This window comes from Lepidochelys kempii, chromosome 7, assembly GCF_965140265.1.
Source record: "Lepidochelys kempii isolate rLepKem1 chromosome 7, rLepKem1.hap2, whole genome shotgun sequence".
NCBI classification, from domain to species: domain Eukaryota; kingdom Metazoa; phylum Chordata; order Testudines; family Cheloniidae; genus Lepidochelys; species Lepidochelys kempii.
This window is the reverse complement of record NC_133262.1, coordinates 88,302,636-88,325,760: the sequence shown is the minus strand read 5'-3', so window position 1 is coordinate 88,325,760 and position 23,125 is coordinate 88,302,636. Positions and strand designations below refer to the sequence as shown.

Below are 23,125 nucleotides of genomic sequence, written 5' to 3'. Positions count from 1 at the left end.
TGAAGAGAGAAGGGCAAGTAGGAAGGAGCCGCGCCAGGCTGTTTGGGGAGGCATAGCCTCCCCAAGCCTATGATATACAGCCCAAGCCTGAAATGCACAATTAAATCCTTGTCTCTCTTGTAAATGGTTTCAGAAGCCCCAATACAGATCCTAAAACACTGCAAACCACATATAGGGTACGGATTACTAAAAGGTTTCTTCACAGTGCATAATTTTTATCTGTATTTTATAATACATTTCCTTACTGTACCTCACAGTGCCTTACATTGCTGCAGAATACTGCAGTAACAGAAAATCTTTCCACAGATCTATTGTATCAACTCATTTGCTAATGTCTCCTGTTACTGATCTAAGCTTGGCCTCAACCTTCTTTTAATATGAGAGAGGGAGAGAAGGGTGGGGCAAGGAGCATACTTTAAACTATTATTAGCATTTAGTACCTGTTAATGGATAAAGAGAAGCCTTCATTTTAAAAAAATTTCCTAGAGGTGCAACTAGACATTTGCTTTTTAAATCTGATTTTTTTACATGTATCACAAGTGGAAAGTATCACCTGACAATGTTCACAAAACTGTCTAATGGAGGAATGATTCGGTCTTCTCACTATTTCTCCAATTATGGTTGTAGGTGTGCGGGGCTGCTATAAGTGAATCATTAAAAGAAATAAAATGTTTGAATAGTAACTTTTCAAACCTAAACCAAAAACTTTAATTTCAGTGGCTGCCATCTATTTATCATACCTCCATAGGTTTTTTGTATGCAGCCTTAAAGTATCTGATTACTTTATAACTGCCATTTTCCAGATTCCCAACCAAATGAATGCATAGGAGCTAGAGTAATTATATGTCTGTAATCTCCAACTGATTCAAATAAAGTTATCCCAATATTAGCTGGGATGATTTTCTACTGGGAGTTGGAGTTTCTCAGCAGTCAATTACCATACAGCAGTTAGATGGCAGATCCATCTTTGTAACCAATGTACTTTGGCTCTGGAACTCACCCTATAATTAGTGCAGTTTGCCAAAGACAAGACTAGAATGATCATGAGTCAACAGCAGTGTTTGTATCCTAGACCATCCAATTTGATGGCTTGAAAATCCTCCCCTAGTAAGAAAGGATTAAGGACTGATGCCAGCTGGATAAGCATAATTCCTAAATTATGCACAAACACTAGTGTGATACAAACCATGGTCTGAAGTGTCCATGGCCTCTGTTTGCAAGAAGCTGGGAATGGGCAACAAGGGATGGATCACTTGATGATTACCTGTTCTATTCATTCCCTCTGAATCTCCTGGCATTGGCCACTGTCCGCAGACAGGGTACTGAGCTAGATGGACCACTGGTCTGACCCAGTATGGCTGTTCTTATGATGGTGGAAGAAGGAACTAGTTTGAATGACATGCATATTTTATTTTTATTTTAAATGTATTTAATACCTTAAATGTTTTCTCAAGTCTGTTTCTGGTTTAATTTGGAACCAATATTCCAATAAAACCAATTAAGAACAAACAAAACAAAAAGCAAACTATAAAAATACGTTGGGGAAAAAAATTGTGATTTCAAATACATTACATTTGCTTTGGATTCCAAGCAGGTCACTAGAAACCAGAAAACCGTTGATAACCATTGTATTAATTTAACTGGCCTTAAGGAGGCTATTAACATGAGCTATGCTTCTGTGCCTACTGGATACAGGGCTACATTCTGCTCTTGGATGAATACAGCTGTTCACTTCAACCAGAGTAACTCAGTACTTCCTCAGAGGGGAAATTGTATTCAATGGGAGTGTTACCATCAATTTTAATGAGAGCTAGATCAAGTCATTGGTCAATAGACTAAATTCCACATTCCCAAGTATTCACCAAAACTTAAACTTCAAAAAAGAAAATTATGAGTTTTAGAACACTTGTGATTTTTGGATTGATTTTCATACAATGAAAAGTACAAAAAATGGTATATGACCTGTTACATGTTTCCAGATAGAGCATGCTTCAGGGGACCTTCAATAGAATTATTCAATTTTACAACTTCTCAAAGCTCCAAAATCAGACAATACAATGCCAGACAATACTACAGGTATAACATGTTAGGGAGGGTTAACAGTAATATAGGAGAAAACGTGCCCGAATAGGGAGAAGAGGGAAGAAGGGGACATGTGGTAGGGAAGGAAAAAGAGGAATGGTTACATTGAATGGATGTCTGGCATTTTTTCAACATTTTTCACCAACATCTATCTAGAAATGGGATAAAAATTTATTCAATTTAGTTTAATTGCATTCTCTGGTGATAACCTATTTGTTCTTTGGTTGCTAACTTGGACAGATCAGAATACCACTGCTATATACTGTGCATAAGGCTACACTTCCATTTTTGTAAAATCATATGCTTGGTGATCACTACAGCCTCACAAATGAAAGTCTTTGTGGAGAGTTAAACCCACATTAGCTGGTAAATAATATCAAGGGCTATTATATTTTCTTCATGTTCCTCCCTATTAGATAGAGGCCAAACTAATAATTCTATTACTCAAACAGGCCTTCAAAATCTCCCACAATAGTCTTCTAGGAGATGCTGAGGGTGTGCTTATCTCCAAGACCAAGACAATTTCTGTTTTAACAAAAATTTTGAAATGGGGATTTAAACAAAAGAAAGAATTAAATCTCCATCTACAAAGTTGCTTCTTACCTGTGTAACCCTTCTGCCCGTCAGAGTTGGCAGCAACAAGGGCTGGGTTCAATATCTAGAGGTTCCATTCCAATAACACAATGCAAAACCGGCTCGAGCCTCCACCCAGTGACCTGGGATAAATATATACCACCCCCGCTGGGCGCCTCCAAGAGGCAATACTTCCCCTCTCGCAAGCACATAGTCTGAGTGTAGCAAAAAGCCTTTTAATAACAGAGAGAAACAATGTGGCATTATGTTGGGGAAACACCACCAACAGGATTCATAACACAACCCATGAGCAAAAAACCCACCCCAAGCAAATTGGGACGTGTCCTTTCCCTTTGGTTCTTGAGTCCAGTAACCCAAAATCACCCAAAGTCCCAAAAGTCCAATGACACAAAAGTCTCTGTCCCTGGTCAGGGCAGCCCCAGAGTTCAAAAGTTTATCTGCAGAGTTTTACCTCCCAACCTGGGTGGAGATTGGGAGGGGGGGGGGGTTAAGGGGCACCTTACATGGTCCAAAGCTGATTACCCCACCTCTCCATGGGGCTCCGCTCTGCCAGCTGCCCCCCATGAGCTGCTCTAGCTGTCCTGCAACCTGCTCCGCTCCACCAGCCGTCCCGCAAACTGCTCCACAATATATCTTCAGGCTCCCCCACTACTTAACACAACACTCAGTGATTTCAGCTCTTAGTAAACTTAGCTCTTTTGTGATTTGAGCTTGTAGTAGGGGAGCCTCAGTGCTGGTGCACCATTAGCCCAAAGTGAATTCAGCTCAGCAGCCTGTAACTAGACTCCTAATGGAATCAAAATTAGCTCCGATATTCCACAGTGGAGAGAGGAGGAAGTGCAATTAGCATGCAAGGCCTTCACCAGGGGGCCCATACCACCAAGTATTAATACCTGTCCCCAGCCTCTCTCCCTTCACTGGGTTTTGGAACCCATGACCCTCGCCTAGCGAGTGCTGCTTAGTTGATGGTGAGTCCCTCCATCATAACAAAAGGCAAAGTACAGTTCCACTGTCCTTGATTCACATAATCAGGATAATAACAGTTGATTCCTGCCCCAATAACAGAGAAACTGGGGCTCCTACAGCAGCCAAAGTGACCATCTAGGCAGGGTGGGTGTGCCTATGCAAATGAGATCAGCCCCTGAAGTTCTTTTCCACAGCCCACCATGACTCACCACCAGATGTCTGGGTAGAGCTCATCCTGACTCTGCTTACACCCAGATCTGTTGCTAAGCAAAGAGTTATAATGGCATGATCAGATAGAACAAACAATTGTATCAATGGAAGAATTAAAAAATTAACCAAATGCTTGTAGGTCAAAAAGAAATCTATGTTGGAACAGGACCAATGTACCACGGAAAAATATGCATAGTCCTTACGTTGGATGTATGAGCCACCAGATATGCCATAGTCCTAGGATTTTAATGTGCAATTCCAGAGCCATTCTGGTTTTGGTTGGTTTATGACTCTCAGGGTGAGCTTTGCCCACAAAATGATCAAGCACTTCTAATTTCTGTGGATTTTAAATAATAGAAATATGGGGTTCATCATATAATTTAGTTTAAAAACAGAACACACCCCCCAAACCACCCCACCCCCCATGATAGAATTAAGGCTAGCAATGATTCCTTCAAATCCATTTGTGGTGAATTTAAGGGTGAAAAATCTGCTCTGATAGTCTGAAATTGACTCAGTTACTTCCAGTACTTGATGGAAGAATATGGCTAACTCTAGATTAGGTAAGAGGTAGCAGGGCACCGCTTTTCCTGCCTAATCACATTCAAATTTAGCAGTCTCATCTGTGGTCAAGTGTGTCTCCTGCAGAAGCACTACATCTGCCTTTCCTCTGTTCAGTAATAAGTTGTGGTGGGATTTTTTTTTTTTGTTTTCTTCTTAGTGGAGTGTTGAGTCCCTTTACATTCTAAGAAATAAAACAGATTCATAGCCATTTGGCTATGTTAAAGATTTTTGTCATGTGATCTTATAAACAAAGGTGATGGAATTTTTGTGCCATTTATTATTTTGCATTTCACTGTACTCCCCACTCAGAATCACAGGAGAAGGGGGGAGTGTATGGATTAAATGCCTCAGACACTTGGTTCCACAGATTTTGGATTACCTTGCCAGATATTCATTAGACTTCCAGGGAATAGCATAGGTGCAGGAGACTTGGGGGCAGGGGTCAGTGTAACCCACACACCTTCTGCATGTGGTGTTCTGTCGCACCTCCTGGCACTGAGGCCACTTAAAGAGAGATAAAATGAGTGATCTAGTCATACCTAACAGGAAATTGTCTTTTAGCTCATGCTGTAGAGGCTCATGCACTAAGATCCAGAGGTCCCCGGTTCAATCCTGTCCGCTGACCACCAGGTTCTGTTGGTGTTACATCACAATCATGTGCTTGAGGCACATCACAATCATGTGTGTGTAATTTTTGTGAGTGTGGCTGGTCTAGAGGCAGGTGGGAAGAGTAGGGAACGGTAGGGGGTGATAAAGAATTGTAGGAGACGGCAAGGAGAGCACAAAGGAAGGTTTAAGGAAAAACAAAAATACATAAACCCTTGACTTAGTGCCAAGCTTGACTGGCTGCTTTCAAGCAGACTAACCCAAGGTATCTCCCTATTCAAAAAGGGAATCACAATGAAGTGAGCTGTAGCTCACGAAAGCTTATGCTCAAATAAATTGGTTAGTCGCTAAGGTGCCACAAGTACTCCTTTTCTTTTAACAAAAAACAGTAGCGTGTGTCAGACACTTAACACTATAAACAAAAAAATCAATCATAAGTTCTGGAGGGGTTGGACCAGAGAGATGCATCATCCATGCTGAGTGTTCTGCTGATACCCACTATTTAAATTATATTTTAATATTCCTTATATTTCCCATACTACAAAGAAGCACATCACAAAGAGATAGAAAGGGAGCATACAATCCGCAAATTTAATATTTCTTAACCTAGCATGTTAAGGATATGCTTGTATATTATCCCCTAATTGTAATAGTGTTCAGTTTGGCAAACTGAACACTAAAGTACTGGTAATGCAGTGTGACGCCCCAAGTGAGACATTGTATGTTTGAGGATTAATTTTCTCTGGGCCAAATGCCTGCCTCCTTTTGGTTTACAGTTTTCTTCTCCATATTACACGGGCATATAACTGACAGGAGAGAAATCAAACTGCTCCCACAAATGATAAATTTCTGCACCAAAGAGCACAAACAATCAAATTCTGCAAGTAACTTCTCTAAACAAATTTCATACTCCATGTTCATGTACTCAGGGTCTGAGCTTATAGAGGGTGTTCAAACAGGCTGAAGAAGTTGAGAGTGGCATACAAAGGGAAGAGGAAGGAGGGAAAGAGAGTAGGGAAGCATAGGAAGGAGTAAGGGGAGAGGATGGGGTGAAAGGATTGCAGAGGAGATGAGAAAGGGCCAAGCAGGAGCAGGGTGAAAGGCAGAGAAGGAGGAGGTGATAGGGTGGGCAGAAATCACTGCTCCATACAGCTCAGCAACCTATCGTGGTCCTCTCCACACCTCTGTTTACCCACCGGGGTAAAGCCACATCTCTCAGATCCTGTGTACCTTTCCAGGGACTCTGCAGGAAGGAGAGAGACATCTCTTGCACTTTCAACTTGATATGCCATGCTGCAGGGCTTTGAAGAATCCCAGTGGTGAGACATTATGCCACAGCAGGGTCTCTCACTGGCAACTATTTTTAAAAATGGAATTTGAGTCCTAAATTAAGTCCCACAGAGGAACAGGGAGCTGCACCTCCCCCAATGATCTCTTTGGCATAAGTCGTGCCAAGCTGACATCCAAGCCTTGTATAATCATAAACAAATGGCTCATATTGCTTTGTCCACTTAGGAATGTTATCAAATATTTCACTAATCCCCCAACACAAATACAGGCACAAAAGGTATTACAGATTGTTAATACTCAATTTAAATAAATCCTTTCCACAGTCAGTCCACTCTTATGAGATCTGGAGGGAGGTGATCCCTTAACGCCCCTGCTGAGGCACTTCACATTCACCCTTTTGATGAGAATTGCTAACATGTCCCAAAAGATAATGAAGCATACGCTTGGAACTGAAGAGATAACCCAAGTAAGTATGTTAGTCAGTCACTGGATATGTTCATATGTGCAAGTTTAAGGCTGACATAACAACTGGGAAATAAACTTGCAGTAAAACAAACAGGTACTCAGTTCACTGCAGTTATTAAAAAATAATAAAAACCCAACTGCTTCTTGTGACTTTTGGAACAGATGCACTTCACCAACCTTGATATAACACTGACCTGGAAACTCGATAAAACATCTGAGCTCTCGCTGCTTGAGGTCTCTAGCTTTTCTAAAGGCTGTCTGTTAACTATATTGTCACAGGAGAGGATTCCCTCATGCTGTATTCCTGGCTGCAAACAGTCCTCATTCACTCCTATATAGGTTTAATACTGTGTGCCTTACTTACAATGTGCTAGATAGGTACTTGTTCCTCACAACATATGGCTTTTTAAAAAAAAAACAAAACACCTTCTCCCCAGATACCAGGTAAGAGGAGGAGGAAAAAGGAGGAAGAACAGCCTAGAGGGAGAGAGAATCTCATCTTCCTGAGATCCTGACCTTTTCCAGCCCTTCATTCCAGCCTTCCCCTTGCTCTTCCTGTCCCTTTTAACGATTCCCAGAAGATGAGCTTAAATAATTAACGAAGTGATTCATCATGCAGTCCTGAACCAATTATCTCCTCCATCTGGCCCAAGTGAGGACATTTGGGAACGGCATAGTGATGAGTAAGCCTTAAACTACTCAGACTCCCTCACACATCTTTTGCAATCTTGAAAAATTATCTTATTTTGTGGCCTCCTCAAAAACAGTGGGTTTGGAGTGGTTGGGGCTGTATATTCTTTGTGTTTGTTTCACAAGCTAGCTGCATTTTTTCCCCTTTTACTGTCACATTTCTCAGATATGGACTAGGTTTGGCATTTGAGGTTGGCTTAGGAGTAAGAACCTATGTGTTTTCTAAATGAAATTTAAAATAATCTGGCAGGCTGAGCACCACTATAAAGAGCTTAGGGAGCACATTTTAGGGGTCTGCCTTTCTCTGCTCCTTCAGGTCCTACTATAATTCTCAAATGATTGCAGCATGACCTTCCCTTGAGGTCTCCTATTTTTTTTTTTATATAAGATAAGCAGAGCCTGTGTACCTGAACTTCCAAGGAGGATATTCTCCCTCATGCTCCCTTCACCTATCCTGTCAGTGTACTTTCAGAGAGGAGTCAATCAAGATAACAGTCAGTTGTATTGTGGGCTTGATCTAGAATTACAGAATCGTAGGACTGGAAGGGACCTTGAAAAATCTAGTTCAGTCCTGTGCATATATAACGTGTCTGCAGCAAACTTTCTCCAGCAGAGCTAACACAAACACAGTGCCCCATCAACAATCTCTATTCTTTTTGTCTTTTATCCACTTGCAGACCCCCCAAAAGCAGACAAATCTTTGCCTGCTGACATTTCAAAGATTTTGGGGCACCTGTTTTATTGGTGGGGGTGGATGTCTTCTGGAGGCCCTGGATTCTGGATAGCAACGGATATTAATGGATGGCTTTGGAAGTCAAGGAATTTGTTCCTCCATGCTGCGCAGCACATCCTGAAGTCCCGAGTTTTAGAATTCTTGAGGAAAGAAACATAACTGCCTTACTGGGTCAGACGAAAGGTCCACCTAGCCCAGTATCCTGTCTTCTGACAGTGGCTAGTACCAGGTGCCCCAGAGGGAATGAACAGAACAGGTAATCATCAAGTGATCCATCCCCTGTCGCTCGTTCCCAGCTTCTGGCAAACAGAGGCTAGGGACACCATTCCTGCCCATCCTGGCTAATAGCCATTGATAGACTGAGCTAACATGAACTTATCTTGTTCTTTTTTTAACCCTGTTATGGTCTTGGCCTTCACAACATCCTCTGGCAAGAAGTTCAACAGGTTGACTGTGCGTTGTGTGAAGAAATACTTCCTTTTGTTTGTTTTAAACTTGCTGCCTATTAATTTCATTTGGTGACCCCTAGTTCTTGTGTTATGAGAAGTCGTAAACAACACTTCCTTAACTACTTTCTCTACACCAGTCATTTTATAAACCTCAATTATAACTCCCCTTAACCATCTCTTTTCCAAGCTGAAAAGTCCCAGTCTTATTCATCTCTCCTCATATGGAAGCCGTTCTGTACTCCTAATAATTTGTGTTGCCCTTTTCTGAACCTTTCCAATTCCAATATATCTTGCTATTTTGAAACCCTGCTATGACTGGTTTCTGCTGGATATTTCTTTTCACAAACAATCAAATCAAAATCCATTTTTACGAATATTTCCTGGATTTTTTGGTGTGCGACGGGAGGGGGAGATTGTTAACATTTAACAATATGGGCTTTTCGTTTTACATGTTAAAAGTGAATTTTTAGCTTGAATATTTGCCGAAGGCATATTTTGAATGGTATGATATACCATAAACATTGTAATTTAGGGTTTGTTTGCTACATAATTCATATGGTACTGTTCCCTTCCCTGACTGGATGGCTTATGCAACTAACAGTGCACATTGTGAGTATTAAAATCAAATAGGCACTTGAAATTTACATTGTGTTGCTTAGTTTGGGTACATACAATTTAAGCTATAGCACAAATTGTGAATTATAGTTGATTCAATTGTCATATTAATATCTGAACATATTACATAAAAGAACTATCTATGGCAAAAATTCACAGTTATTTTGAATAATCAATAAGTATGAGTTGTCTGGGATCTTCACATACACAATTCACAGACAGAAGAAGAGATTAGCCTTTCTGGTAAATTATTCACTTTTTTTTTTTTAAACTTCTCCATTACCAGAGTTACAAATAAGCAACTTTTCACCGTTTGGGTTTTTTTTTTTTCTGATGAAGTACTCTGAGTAGGGTTAAAAATCTTATACTGGAACAACCACTAAATAAATCAATTATATGGAAATGAGAAACTTTTCCATAAACAATTCTTACACCTCAGCAGAGGATTATTCTCCTTACTTAAAACTAATTTATTCTTGGCAGAAAAATAGACTCTCTCCATACACAAATACTTGCTGTTTAATTTAGTAAAATCTAATTAATTATAGGTTTCAGCACATTCCCTCCTTACCTGTTAAATCGCCACTTACACATGGAATTTGGGACATGATTGTTTGGTACCTCACTACTTTGCTGAATCAATGCCCACTGAAGCTTTCTAAAATAAATTTTTTCTAAAATAATTCCCAATGAAAGACCAAGGGATTTGGTTTCAAACACATACCAAAGCCTTATTTTAACCTGGAAGTCTAAACTTTTTAATATTTCCATGTCAATTTCAAATACAAGGTGGGAACAAAACACTCAATTATGTTAGTCTCTAAGGTGCCACAAGTATTCTTTTTCTTTTTGTGGATACAGACTAACACGGCTGCTACTCTGAAACCTGTCAATTATGTATGTACATTACTTTTACTACATACACTATACACCTTTGCTACACATCTATGTTTATCTTCTAGTGTACATATATGTTTTGTTTTTCAAAATATCTTTTAAGTGCTGCAGTATTTAATGTAATTACTATTGTTGTTCTGAAAATCTTTACAATTCTGCGTTAAATAACTAAAGTTGTGTTTTCATTAGTCCATTTTCTTTCTTATAACGAGTACAACAGTCATACAGGTAATTATTTAGCATCTCAGGCAACGATTTTAAAAAAATATATACATATATTTATTTTGATTTGTATTCAGAGTATGTCCTTAATTATAGATGCTTTACAAACAAAGGCAAAAATACAAGATAAAATTGAAAATATGCACATTTGCCTCCAAAATACACACAAACAAAAAACCCACAAACCAAATCTCTGCCTAACCACTCTTAATTCTCAAACCATTCATTCCTTCAACATATAGGAGGAAATAAGGTTTGCAGCATGGCAGGTAAATTAATAAATCCAGAGTTTTGTGGCGCACTGGAGGAAGATTCCCAGAGTCAAGGAAACCACAGAAAATGCCTTAACCATAACCGTGCTCCTATTTAAAACAAAGGCGCTCTAGCTTGAATGCTTCTACAGATCTCAACTACAGCACTGCTAAACAAGGAAAGGTCAGTCTCTCATGTTGTTATATTCACTTAAACCATTTATGTCTTCCGAGGCCAAACTCAACACCTTGAGCTTTGCTTGGAAATTAACAAGCAGACAATGAAGAGCATGAAGCATTTGTATTTCTGCTGTCAGCATGAAACTCCACTTTTTAATTGGGCAAATGCATTCTGCATTAGCTTCTAAATATAACTAGCCTATGTTAAATGTATTGTAGCATACTAGGTTTGAGGTGACAGACACATGGACAACTCTAACAAGGGCCACATCTAAAAGAAATGGTTGTGCCTGCCTTCCCACACAGATTTAAAAAAAAAAAAATCCTTGGCCACAATTACTAACGACTATCCAAGAACAAACAAGGCATAGACAAGGATTTAACAGCAAACCCCATGAATTAAAAACCCGCATTACAAATAACAACTGCGTCCCCTCAAAAACAGGCATTGACATAATTTTAAACTACATCTCTGCATGCTTTCCCCAACCTTATCAATGCTACTTCAGTGTTGTATAGCCTGAACTTCAGCCAGCCCCTAAGCCCATAGCTTCTGTTAACATAAGTATTGTAAACCCTAACTTAAAGAAAATTAAATTTCCATTGCACCCTATAGACAGTCTCCAGTAACTTAGCAATCCAGGTTCACAATGCTTCTTTTTAAAGTGGAATTTTAGTCAATTTAAGGCTTGTCTACACTTAGTGGCACAGCTCCACTGGTGTATCACTTATGAAGACGGGAGAGCTTCTCCCATCCGTGCAAGTGCTCATCTCCCCAAGAGGTAGTAGCTATGTTGACGGGACAAGCCCTCCTGTCAACAGAATACTGTCTACACCGGGACTTAGGTCGGTATAACTACATCACTACATCAGAGGCGAGCGATGTACTTATACTGACATAAGTTTGTGGTGTAGACCAGGGTTTAGAAAAAAAAAGGTGCTGTCGTAAGGGCCATTTAAAACTAAAGGTTTTGGTTCATCCACAGAATAGATACACCATGGACATGAGAAATGTAAGCTGGATTTTGTATCCACATCTGATCCGCAGATTAGCAGGGCTTTAGATATAAAATTTGGATCTGCATCCATCAGAGATCTGCAAAAATGATCCGCAGGTATCCATGGATCTGCAAGGTTCTTAGAGGAAAAGTATCAGGCATGAAATATAGAAATGGTCACAAGAGAAAAAGATAAAAACACTTTATATGGCTACGCTTTTCTTGGTTCAAGATGAAATTCTTATCACATGCTCCCGGTAGCAGGGCAGACCAAGTTTTAGGTCAGGACCTGTTCCCAAAGCCCACAGACTGTTTCTTTTGTCTCCTTAGGAGGAAGAATAAAGATCGTGATGAATAGGGAGAATTAACTTGGGGTGTTTTTGCTCCTCACTTTTATATTTCACGGATACAAAGAGTGGTGGTGAATGAGGTTCCATGCTGTTTGTTAAGATGCAGATCTGTTTGGTCCCACACCCCTTCCTTGCCAAAGAATGGCCCCTTGACAGGTGATTATTCATCAGTATTGACCATACCTGGCTAGAGGCATCAACTTGTCCTTGAAAAACAAATTTACCCACTCCCCACACTTGTCTGGTAAACACACTTCAATCATTATTTCAGCTTATTTCATAACATTACATATAATGTTGCAACATACATTTCACCATGATATTATTGACCAGCAAGTTATTAGTTTTCAAATGATACCTTACAAGGCATATTTTGTACAATGATTATTACAATGGTGTGAATACTGTATTTGGTCATACTAGCCTGTGCTTCTTCCTCATGGGATGCAACAATTGCCTGAGAACCAAAGGCTAGTCTATTAGTCACACTACTGGAATGCTGTAAAGTATCAAAATTGTGGCTTTCAACAGCAAAAATATTTGGAAGGATTTCTCAGCTTTTTCCAAAGGAAAAAGATCTATGTGCTACCTTCTCTTTGAATTCCAGCTCCCCAGAGCGGAACAATTCTGCTAGGAGGAATCGAGTAGCACCTCAAAGACAACAGAGGTAGATAAAGAAGGACCCTGGAAGATCTGTTCATAGGGACGGACAGGAGAAACCAGGAGCAGTTTGAATTCTATAGAAGTAATGGGATGATCGGGCACGATATTAGGAAAAGACACTAATAATCATTTCGTTCAGCAGGAAACACACCATAGGAAATGTGACCATTCTCTAAAGGAGAGGACAATGGAACTGGTGGCCAAATGAGTTTGAGGTTCACCTGCTGCCAAGACCACTGAACCAGTCCATGAACCACTACCTCTTCCTTCTCCGGGTGCTGATGAGTCAGAAAATCCACTTTCAAAGTATCCCAGTAAGTGACTGGAAGAAGAACATGGAGCCTGAAGGACTCTCAGGACATCAGCCTCCATTGATACATGAAACCCCTCACAGAGGGATGCTCCCTGAGTGACCAGGAGGGGAATAAGCTGGTGTATGCCCCAGAACTCCACCAAGTGCCCACCCTCCATAACGCCTCACAGGAGACATCCCTGGTTTTCCACAAGTCATTTTCTCCTATCATTCTTGGGGTCTTGTCAGAAGGAGACCAAGGATACAGGTGCAGAGATATAACATTTGGACAGTGTTTGCAGTTGCATTCCCTAAGTTTTTTTTACAGTTGTGGCTGACCTTACTTTTTAAAAATATTTCAATTGTGTTTTTCATCTAGTACTTTTAATACTATACTTCCTTGGCTTGTGTGTGGCCCTTCTTTCCAAAAATCTGATAATCTGAAGATGTTTTCAGGTTTGGGATTGGGCCAGGATTCAAGCACATGAAATTGAATGGTGTATAACTGTCTGGTTTCAGGATGCTGTAGGCACCTTTCTGTCGATCTCTTCTCCCACTTCCAGGTTCAGAAATAACCGAAGCCCCAAGGATACATGAGAGGGATGGGGAAAGTGAACTTAGTATTTAAGTGCTCGCAAAAGAAAGCGCTACTACTTTTCAACAGAGCAGACGTCTAAAACACAGAAAAGGAATATGTGAACATCTTTATTTTCTGCATGTGAACTAAGCAATAAAAAGAATTTCAGTAACAATGACAAATTCAAACCATCACCAACAATAACAAATTCAGTAGCAATGAAATCTACCACTACCCTATGAGTGAACAGACACTCCTTCCTCTGCAAAACCTTACCCACTTTCAGTTGCAGTTGGGATTATTGTTCTATAACAGCTGCTAAGGGCAGCAAAAAAGAGTTACATACTCCAAGTAAATCTTCATAATGCTGTTAAGAGACTGAGTGTTCCCAAAAATGGAGGTTTGTAAACAAGCGTGAATAGTGAAGACAAACATTACACAGTGACCACATTACAACTTAGCCACCACCCTCCACAGTGCAAACCCAACCCTAAGATGGTAACTCAGTGGAGGTGCCCTGTTATAATTGTATTTAAAATGTGTGCAATGTAACAAACATATCACTAATGATTTGGCTACCGGGGAACAAAAGCCTCACAAAGCTATGTAGCCACATAAGTTCATACCAGTGCTCCATCATGTGCATTTCCAGCAGCTGTACAAGGTGTGGTGGTGTCCCTCAGCCCAGACAGATGTCATTCTCTGCCTTCCTGCTGTGCCAAATTGTGTACACAAATGGCATTCCTGATTTCTCTTGCCTGCTGGGAACCAGGACAAGTGTGCGCATGGGTAGGATTCAGCTGCCTGTACAGAGTTCGTAAACCAGTCTGGTCCTGAGCCCACTTCGGGTGGAAGCACTCCCCTTTACCCTCAGAAACACTATGGAGTGCACAGCAGGTGACAATTACAGGAACAGTGTTTGCCATATTGGTATCCAGACAGGTGCCTAGGCAGCACCACAGAGATTTCATTCTACCAAACATGCACTCTGTGACCATTCTGCATCTACTGAGCTTGTAAAGGAATTCCGTTTTATGCACTGATATCAGCATACAGTTTCATGAGCCAAAGCAATTATGCAGAGTTCTCCAAAGTAACAGTTGGCACAGACATTATATAGAACAATACCTCTTCTGGGGAATAAAGTCTTTTCTTCCTCCTTCAAGTACAATCCTGATGTTATCACCCTGATATTGAGATCCTTTCCAGTGTTTCCCACATTTGTCTTCATGAATCTGCCTCTGTGGTCTACTAAATCTTGCCGAATGAGTGAATAGTAACCTTTTCAGTTCACATACTCACTTGCCCCTTGTAGTGGACAAAATATGGGGATGTAGGTCCCATCAATGGCCCCTGCACAGTTCAGAAACATCTTCTGAAATCCAGCAATTATTTCTGGAACTTTTCTTATGGCATCCATCCATTTACCTAATAAAACCTGCACAACCATGACCACAACAGTGGACTTTCCAAACTCAAAAGGGTTTTCAATGAACCTATAGTTGTTCAGCATAGCCAGCTTCCACAGGGCAATAGCAACCTGCTTTTGAACTGTTAGGACTTCCCTGAACTGAATTTTGGTGCAGGCTCCTCACACAGCTCCATGAAGGTCTGTTTCCTCTTTCAGAACTTCTGAAGCCAATTCCAGTCAAGCCAGATTTCCAAAATGATGTGATCTCACTGCACCATGCTGGTTCTCCTGCACCAGTAGTGATGGTCCACCCAAGGGCATACCCATGGCAATACTGGCATTCACTCTATCTGTGCCATCTGAGCTGAATGAATGGTCATTGACCCACAAGGTCAGTAGTCTTCAATGTATCAAAGTTCTGCCCAAATTTCATCCAGCATCTCACCAATTGACTACTCTACTGCATAACCATTTGTCCTGCACAAAGAAGCAGGAACAGAACCAGACCATCATCCCATTGTGCCATGTCTTTCCCCAGCTGGAGAGGGGCAGACAAAATTGCCATTGACACATTCGTGATGCTCGGGGATAGTACAAACTACACACACCAAAGCAGTTCCTAGAGTGTCTCTCTGACTGCACAGAATCCTGGGACACCACACCAAATGGTAGTGCTAACATTGGGTAACAGCAGCAGTAGTGTGGATATGGGTACACGCATGTACACAGTGTTATACGTGTGTCCCACAGCACAGCATAACGTGGGCACTCAGCACAGGTATGGGTAGCATGAGCGAGAATGTACATGGTCCAGTACTTGAATACGCAAGTCAGTATAGGCAGCCTCATTCAAAAGAGGTCTTCTTTGCTACAGAAGCATGCTCCTTTGTCATTATGAGTCCCTCTGAGTTTTTCTTTGTCCAGCCTCTGGCAAAATTCCATTCCCTGAAACTCCAGCCTCTCCAGAAGTAGGGTGACAAGATGTCCCAATAAAATCAGGACTGTCCTGATTTTTAGTTCTTTGTCCCGCATCTCAACCAATGCACAATCAGGATGCCATTTGTCCCTATATTGCGGCTTCAGCAACCGCTCCAGCCACCTTTTTTTTTTTGGGGAGGGGGGGGGAAGGGGGGCGCTTCAGCAACTCCGCTCATGTGTCCTGATATTGTGTCCGTTTCATCTCGTCATCCTACCCAGAAGAAAAGTTGGAAAAAATTGGTTTTATCTCTAAGATGCAGTTACTCCTTTGTTCACTCCTGGGCAAGAGACTTATTCAGGTGCTGTGCTGATAGGTTAAAACTATCTTTAAACATACATACAAGCGGCACTCCCCTGTCTCCTTAGCACAAAAGGATATGAGGCAGAACACCGTACAAGACAGTCATAGGACATGAGGATACAAGCAGTTCATAAAACCAGCCTGGAATTCATAAGTTGTACATAGATTCCCCAAATAGCCACAGTTTGTACAGCATATGCTGGTCTTAAAAGGAGCCAGAGTGAGTGAAAATGAATGAAATTACTTTTAGATAAAGTAATATTGTCTTACTACAAAGACTACTAAAAGGGAAGACAGTATGACTGCCAGTGAGTCCCAGGTGTTTATCAGCATGTATTTCCTCTTGCAGCACAGCTGGGGAAAAGGTGCTGTGTAGCAGCCAGAAGCAAGGAGAAGGAAGTAAAAAAACCATTAAAAACACAAACACACACAGAAAACAAACGCTATGAAACCAAGGAACACAATGAAAACCTCATGAAACAAATACCAAAATTAACTGGAACACTAATTATTCCATCAGAAAAGAAAGCTTCATTTCACATATTTTAATAAGCAATTCCGACCATATACCTCCTTAGAGAATAATTTTCATATAGAAAACACCTAAAATAATCACTCTCAGTAAAATAGGTCTTTCCTTATTTGTGCATCATTTGGTTTCATATACCTCAGGGAAGACTGCACCAGTAGAGTTACCCTGCCAGCTGACAGCTTGTAAATGAAAATAATTGACATCATGCTTTAAGGTACACGGACTGTGAGACAAACAGAAGCACATCATATATTAATGTGTAACCCTAACAATTAAGTCAGCCTAATGCTGACAGACCTCCAGGTCATAATATTAACATTTCAGCTGAAACACTGTATCTGGAGTTGACTGGGAACTAAACATTTAGCATAATAAAATGTGTTTATGGTGATTTGTGGCATCTATGGAAAAAATAGATGATTCTGACTTTCATGCTTTAATGGCTTATTGTTTTCTTATGACCTGAGTGATTTAATAAGACAAAAGTGTAAGTCTGCAAGGTCTGCTTACTTTTCCTTTGCTTAAGTTGGCATGTATTTTCAAGCAAAATAGAAGTGCTGTAGTTCTGCAGTAGTTAGGGAAGAACTGGACTTTCCTGTATAATAATCTACACATAAAATTAACCAGACAAAAGCTAATTACACATATACACACACACACCCCTCTACCCACCAGCCTCAGGAAATTTTGCAAATGAAAAACTGAACATGTAAGTTCTATGTATGTATGCTATTAGATGGTGCCCATCACCATGGGTTCTGAACCCATCTCAAATTTATGAAGTGGAAATATAAAAGCATATTTTTCAATATCCCTCTAAAGTTGGGATACATTTTGTGAGTGTGTCTTTCCAGAAATGGTTTGAAAACAGTGTATGCATAACACGTAGGTGCATTAGTCATAGAGCAAGTCTAGCAGCTACTAGATAAGGGACCCTGTGGATTAGGGCACTGGTTCAGCAAGGCACTTTAGTATGTGCTCAAATCATCTTCATTCATGATACCTGTTTAAGCACATCCTTAACTTTGAGCACTTCAACACTTAAAGTTAAGCATGTGCTTAAGTGCTGTTCTGAAGGATGTTTTCCTAAATCAAGATCTAGCTAAAGAGAGTTCCACCCACGCTTACTCATGCTGAGTAAAAAGAAAAGGAGTACTTGTGGCACCTCAGAGATTAACAAATTTATTGGAGCATAAGTTTTCATGAGCTACAGCTCACTTCATCGGATGCATTCAGTGGAAAATACAGTGGGGAGATTTATATACATAGAGAACATGAAACAATGGGTGTTACCATACACACTGTAACGAGAGTGATCACTTAAGGTGAGCTATTACCAACAGGAGAGCGGGGGGGGGGGAGCAGGAAATCTTTGTAGTGATAATCAAGGTGGGCCATTTCCAGCAGTTGACAAGAACATCTGAGGAACAGTGGTGGGTGAGGGAGGGGGGGAATAAGCATGGGGAAATAGTTTTACTTTGTGTAATGACCCATCCACTTCTGGGTGGACTCCTCCTGAAGGTCAAGACAGCAGACTGGACTTCTACATAGAGTGCTTCCGCCGACATGCACGGGCTGAAATTGTGGAAAAGCAGTATCACTTGCCCCATAACCTCAGCCGTGCAGAACACAATGCCATCCACAGCCTCAGAAACAACTCTGACATCATAATCGAAAAGGCTGACAAAGGAGGTGCTGTTGTCATCATCAATAGGTCGGAATATGAACAAGAGGCTGCTCGGCAGCTCTTCAACACCTCTCTCTACAAGCCATTACCCTCTGATCCCACTGAGGGTTACCAAAAGAAACTACAGCATTTGCTCAAGAAACTCCCTGAAAAAGCACAAGATCAAATCCGCACAGACAGACAACCCTGGAACCCCGACCTGGGGCATTCTATCTGCTACCCAAGATCCATAAACCTGGAAATCCTGGACGCCCCATCATCTCAAGCATTGGCACCCTGACAGCAAGATTGTCTGGCTATGTAGACTCCCTCCTCAGGCCCTGCGCTACCAGCACTCCCAGCTATCTTCGAGACACCACTGACTTCCTGAGGAAGCTACAGTCCATTGGTGATCTTCCTGAAAACACCATCCTGGCCACTATGTAGAAGCCCTCTACACCAACGTTCCACACAAAGATGGACTACAAGCCATCAGGAACAGGATCCCCGATAATGTCACGGCAAACCTAGTGGCTGAACTTTGACTTTGTCCTCACCCATAACTATTTTAGATTTGGGGACAATGTATACCTTCAAATCAGCGGCACTGCTATGGATACCTGCGTGGCCCCACAATATGCCAACATTTTGATGGCTGACTTAGAACAACACTGTCTCAGCTCTCGTCCCCTAATGCCCCTACTCTACTTGCGCTACATTGATGATAACATCATCATCAGGCCCTTGAGGAATTCCACCATGATTTCAATAATTTCCATCCCACCATCAACCTCAGCCTGGACCAGTCCACACAAGAGATCCACTTCCTGGACACTACAGTACTAATAAGCGATGGTCACATAAACACCACCCTATACCGGAAACCTACTGACCGCTATGCCTACCTACATTCTTCCAGCTTTCATCCAGACAACACCACACAATCCATTGTCTACAGCCAAGCTCTACAATATAACCACATTTGCTCCAACCCCTCAGACAGAGACAAACACCTACAAGATCTCTATCAAGCATTCTTACAACTACAATACCCACCTGCTGAAGTGAAGAAACAGATTGACAGAGCCAGAAGAGTACCCAGAAATCACCTACTACAGGACAGGCCTAACAAAGAAAATAACAGAACACCACTAGCCATCACCTTCAGCCCCCAACTAAAACCTCTCCAACGCATCATCAAGGATCTACAACCTATTCTGAAGGACGACCCATCACTCTCACAGATCTTGGGAGGCAGGCCAGTCCTTGCTTACAGACAGCCCCCCAACCTGAAGCAAATACTCACCAGCAACCACACAACAGAACCACTAACCTGGGAACCTATCCTTGCAACAAAGCCCATTGCCAACTGTGTCCACATATCTATTCAGGGGACACCATCACATCAGCCACACTATCGAGGCTCGTTCACCTGCACATCTACCAATGTGATATATGCTGTCATGTGCCAGCAATGCTCCTCTGCCATGCACATTGGTCAAACTGGACAGTCTCTACATAAAAGAATAAATGGACACAAATCAAACGTCAAGAATTATAACATTCAAAAACCAGTCGGAGAACACTTCAATCTCTTTGGTCACTCAACTACAGACCTAAAAGTTGCAATTCAACAATAAAACCTCAAAAACAGAGTCCAACGAGAGACTGCCGAATTGGAATTAATTTGCAAACTGGATACAATTAACTTAGGCTTGAATAGAGACTGGGAGTGGATGGGTCATTACACAACGTAAACTATTCCCCCATGTTTATTCCCCGCGTTTCTCAGACGTTCTTGTCAACTGCTGGAAATGGCCCACCTTGATCATCATTACAAAAGTTCCCCCCCTCCCCAGTCTCCTGCTGATAATAGCTCACCTTAAGTGATCACTCTCGTTAATATACACATTGTAACACCCATTGTTTCATGTTCTCTATGTATATAAATCTCCCCACTGTATTTTCCACTGAATGCATCTGATGAAATGAGCTTTAGCTTACGAAAGCTTATGCTCCAATAAATTGGTTAGTCTCTAAGGTGCCACAAGTACTCCTTTTCTTTTTGCGAATACAGACTAACAAAGCTGCTACTCTGAAACCTGTCATGCTGAGTAGTTGCTTATTCTGCAGGCTAATGGGATTACTCTTGGAGAAAGGTACTATTTAACATGAGTAAAAGTGGCAGAATCAGGTCCCAAGACACTCAGTGTCAGTCTTCCAGGTGGTTGGCAAAATCAAGAATCAACCCATTTTATAGTAGAACATCAACCAGCGTTTGGGACATTCTTGCAGAACGTAAGCAATAGGAAATATTTAGGCACATTTGCACTGAGGTAAGGGAGTTATGGCAGACTCACTTTTGGTTTTTTATATGTTTATGCTGAAAACAAACACTTTTCATTCAGGTTTATAATGCTACATATTTGCTATTATACACAGTAAGTAGGTTTGTTTTTAAATGTTGTTTTCTTTTCTACTTACTAAAATATCAGTCTGAGAAAAGCTGTCATACACATCATACAGTTACAACCACTACTCTTATATAAAAGTAGCCATCCTGCTGTTAATCTGACAGTCCTCTAAGAATTATATAGCTTCTAGCAAAAAAGTACACAAACATAACATAGGAAAGAAAAAAAAAACTATTGTTTTGATTATATAAGGTATTTTTAGGTAATTAGAATGGTAGTACTGACAGATTTTTCTTTTCAACTCCACATAATCCAATATAGTTTTTGCATAAAAATAAGCTATTACCGTGGAATTGAAAGTGCACCATTTAGGTCAATGTCTTAGTAAATTAGATTTTATGAGAAAGCTATGTGGACTGATTTAATTTCATTTTCCCCTTTAAGTTAAGTATTAGATCAAATAAAAGCTAACGATATGGTAGTCATGCCTGTATTTTCAGGCTGGTTTAGTAGTTATTGAGAGTTTCCACAGTCAGGTTAAATAACCAACATTGACACCTCATCTATACGGGAAGTTATTGTGAAAAGATGTTTCTACTTTCTGAACCTTCAGTCAAGGCTCAGAGTACAATTTTTTATTCTTTTACAGTTTTCTTGTTTATGAGTATAGCATATTGATTAGACAAAAATGAAAAATTAATGTGTCTAGTCCTTTGAAATAGGGGATATTCAGTGACATATAGCTAAGACTGTGTGTCTGTCATGGAGGTCATGGATTCTGTGACTTTGAGACCTCCATGACTTCTGCTCCAACTGCTGCTGGGGCAGTTTTGGGCCACCGCACCCTCCCACCCCAGGAGTAGTTTGGGTGTGGGAGGGGGCTCAGATCTGCAGCAGAAGTTAGGGTACAGGGCAGCACTTACTTCTGGGGGGCCTCCTCGGAGGCGGTCAGCATATCCCTGCAGCTCCTAAGCAGCGGGGCCAGGGGGCTCTTTGCGCTGTCCCTACCTGCAAGCACCACCCCCACAGCTCCCATTGGCCGCTGCAGAGGTGGCACTCATGTCGGGGGCGGCACACAGAGCCCCCCTGGGCTCTCCTCCCCTTAGGAGCTGAAGGGACATGCCGGCAGCTTCCAGGAAGGCACGCAGAGCCAGGTAGAGAGCCTGCCAGCCCAGCCAACCCTCCTCTGCCCAGCACCAGCGGGAGTCCTGGGCTGTGCGCGGCCATCCACCCGCCCAGCGAGAGTCCTGGCCCACTCCTCCCAGAGCACCCATGGTGCACCCCCATCCAGCCCTCCCAGAGCAACCCCCCTCCCATTCCCACCCCACGGCTCAAGTTTTAGTTAGGGGTATATAGTACACGTCATGGACAGGTCATGGGCCATGAATTTTTGTTTACTGCCTGTGACCTGTCCATGACCTTTACTAAAGGTACCTATTACTAAAACAGCTTCCATATAGCCAAATAACCCATAAATTTAATTAAAGGTAGTTGCACTGCTTAAGGCACCAATCACTAATCAGTTCAAATCTTAGAGTAAATTTAAACCTTGCACTGGGAAACACTTTACTCTTCTTTTAGTGTTAAGTCTGTTCTCTTATCACTACACTGTCATTTCTTTCCAACCCCATCAACTGACAATTCATGCCTGCTTTTATTCAATTATGCCTTCTAGAAAAGAGGATCAGACAAAAAACCATATGAAATTTTTGGCTAGACACCAATGTGGCTGGCTCCATTGTATGCAAATATATAGCAAATAACTGTCCCTGCTTCAAAGAATTTACAGACTAAAAGACAAAGACATAACAAGTAGATGCAACAAACAAGAGGGTGAGCATGGGGGGAGGGAAGTGGGGGTGTTGAGGTAACAAAAATAGCAGCACACAACTCTTAGCTAGTCATGAGCACTGACTACATCTCATTTCAAACTTCCTTCTTTTCTCTCTCTCTAATAGATTAGCCACCAACTTACCTTAAGTTAAACAGCACCCCAACAACTAGCTGGCAGGACAATTCAAAGGCAAGTTTCAAGCTAATTACAGTGGCCTAAGATGTGATAGCATTCATAAGCTGGGGAAGGGGTCCTATCCACCCTCTTTCACCACAGGTAAATCAGCTGAAGTCCC

General features: G+C 41.3%; 1 protein-coding gene across 8 annotated transcripts in view; it reads right to left on the bottom strand.

Moving 5' to 3' along the window:
- The window catches only part of PCDH15 (protocadherin related 15), a 1,355,521-nt gene that overhangs the window by 788,187 nt on the left and 544,209 nt on the right, over positions 1-23,125 (bottom strand). The gene's annotated exons all lie outside the window — the stretch shown is intronic.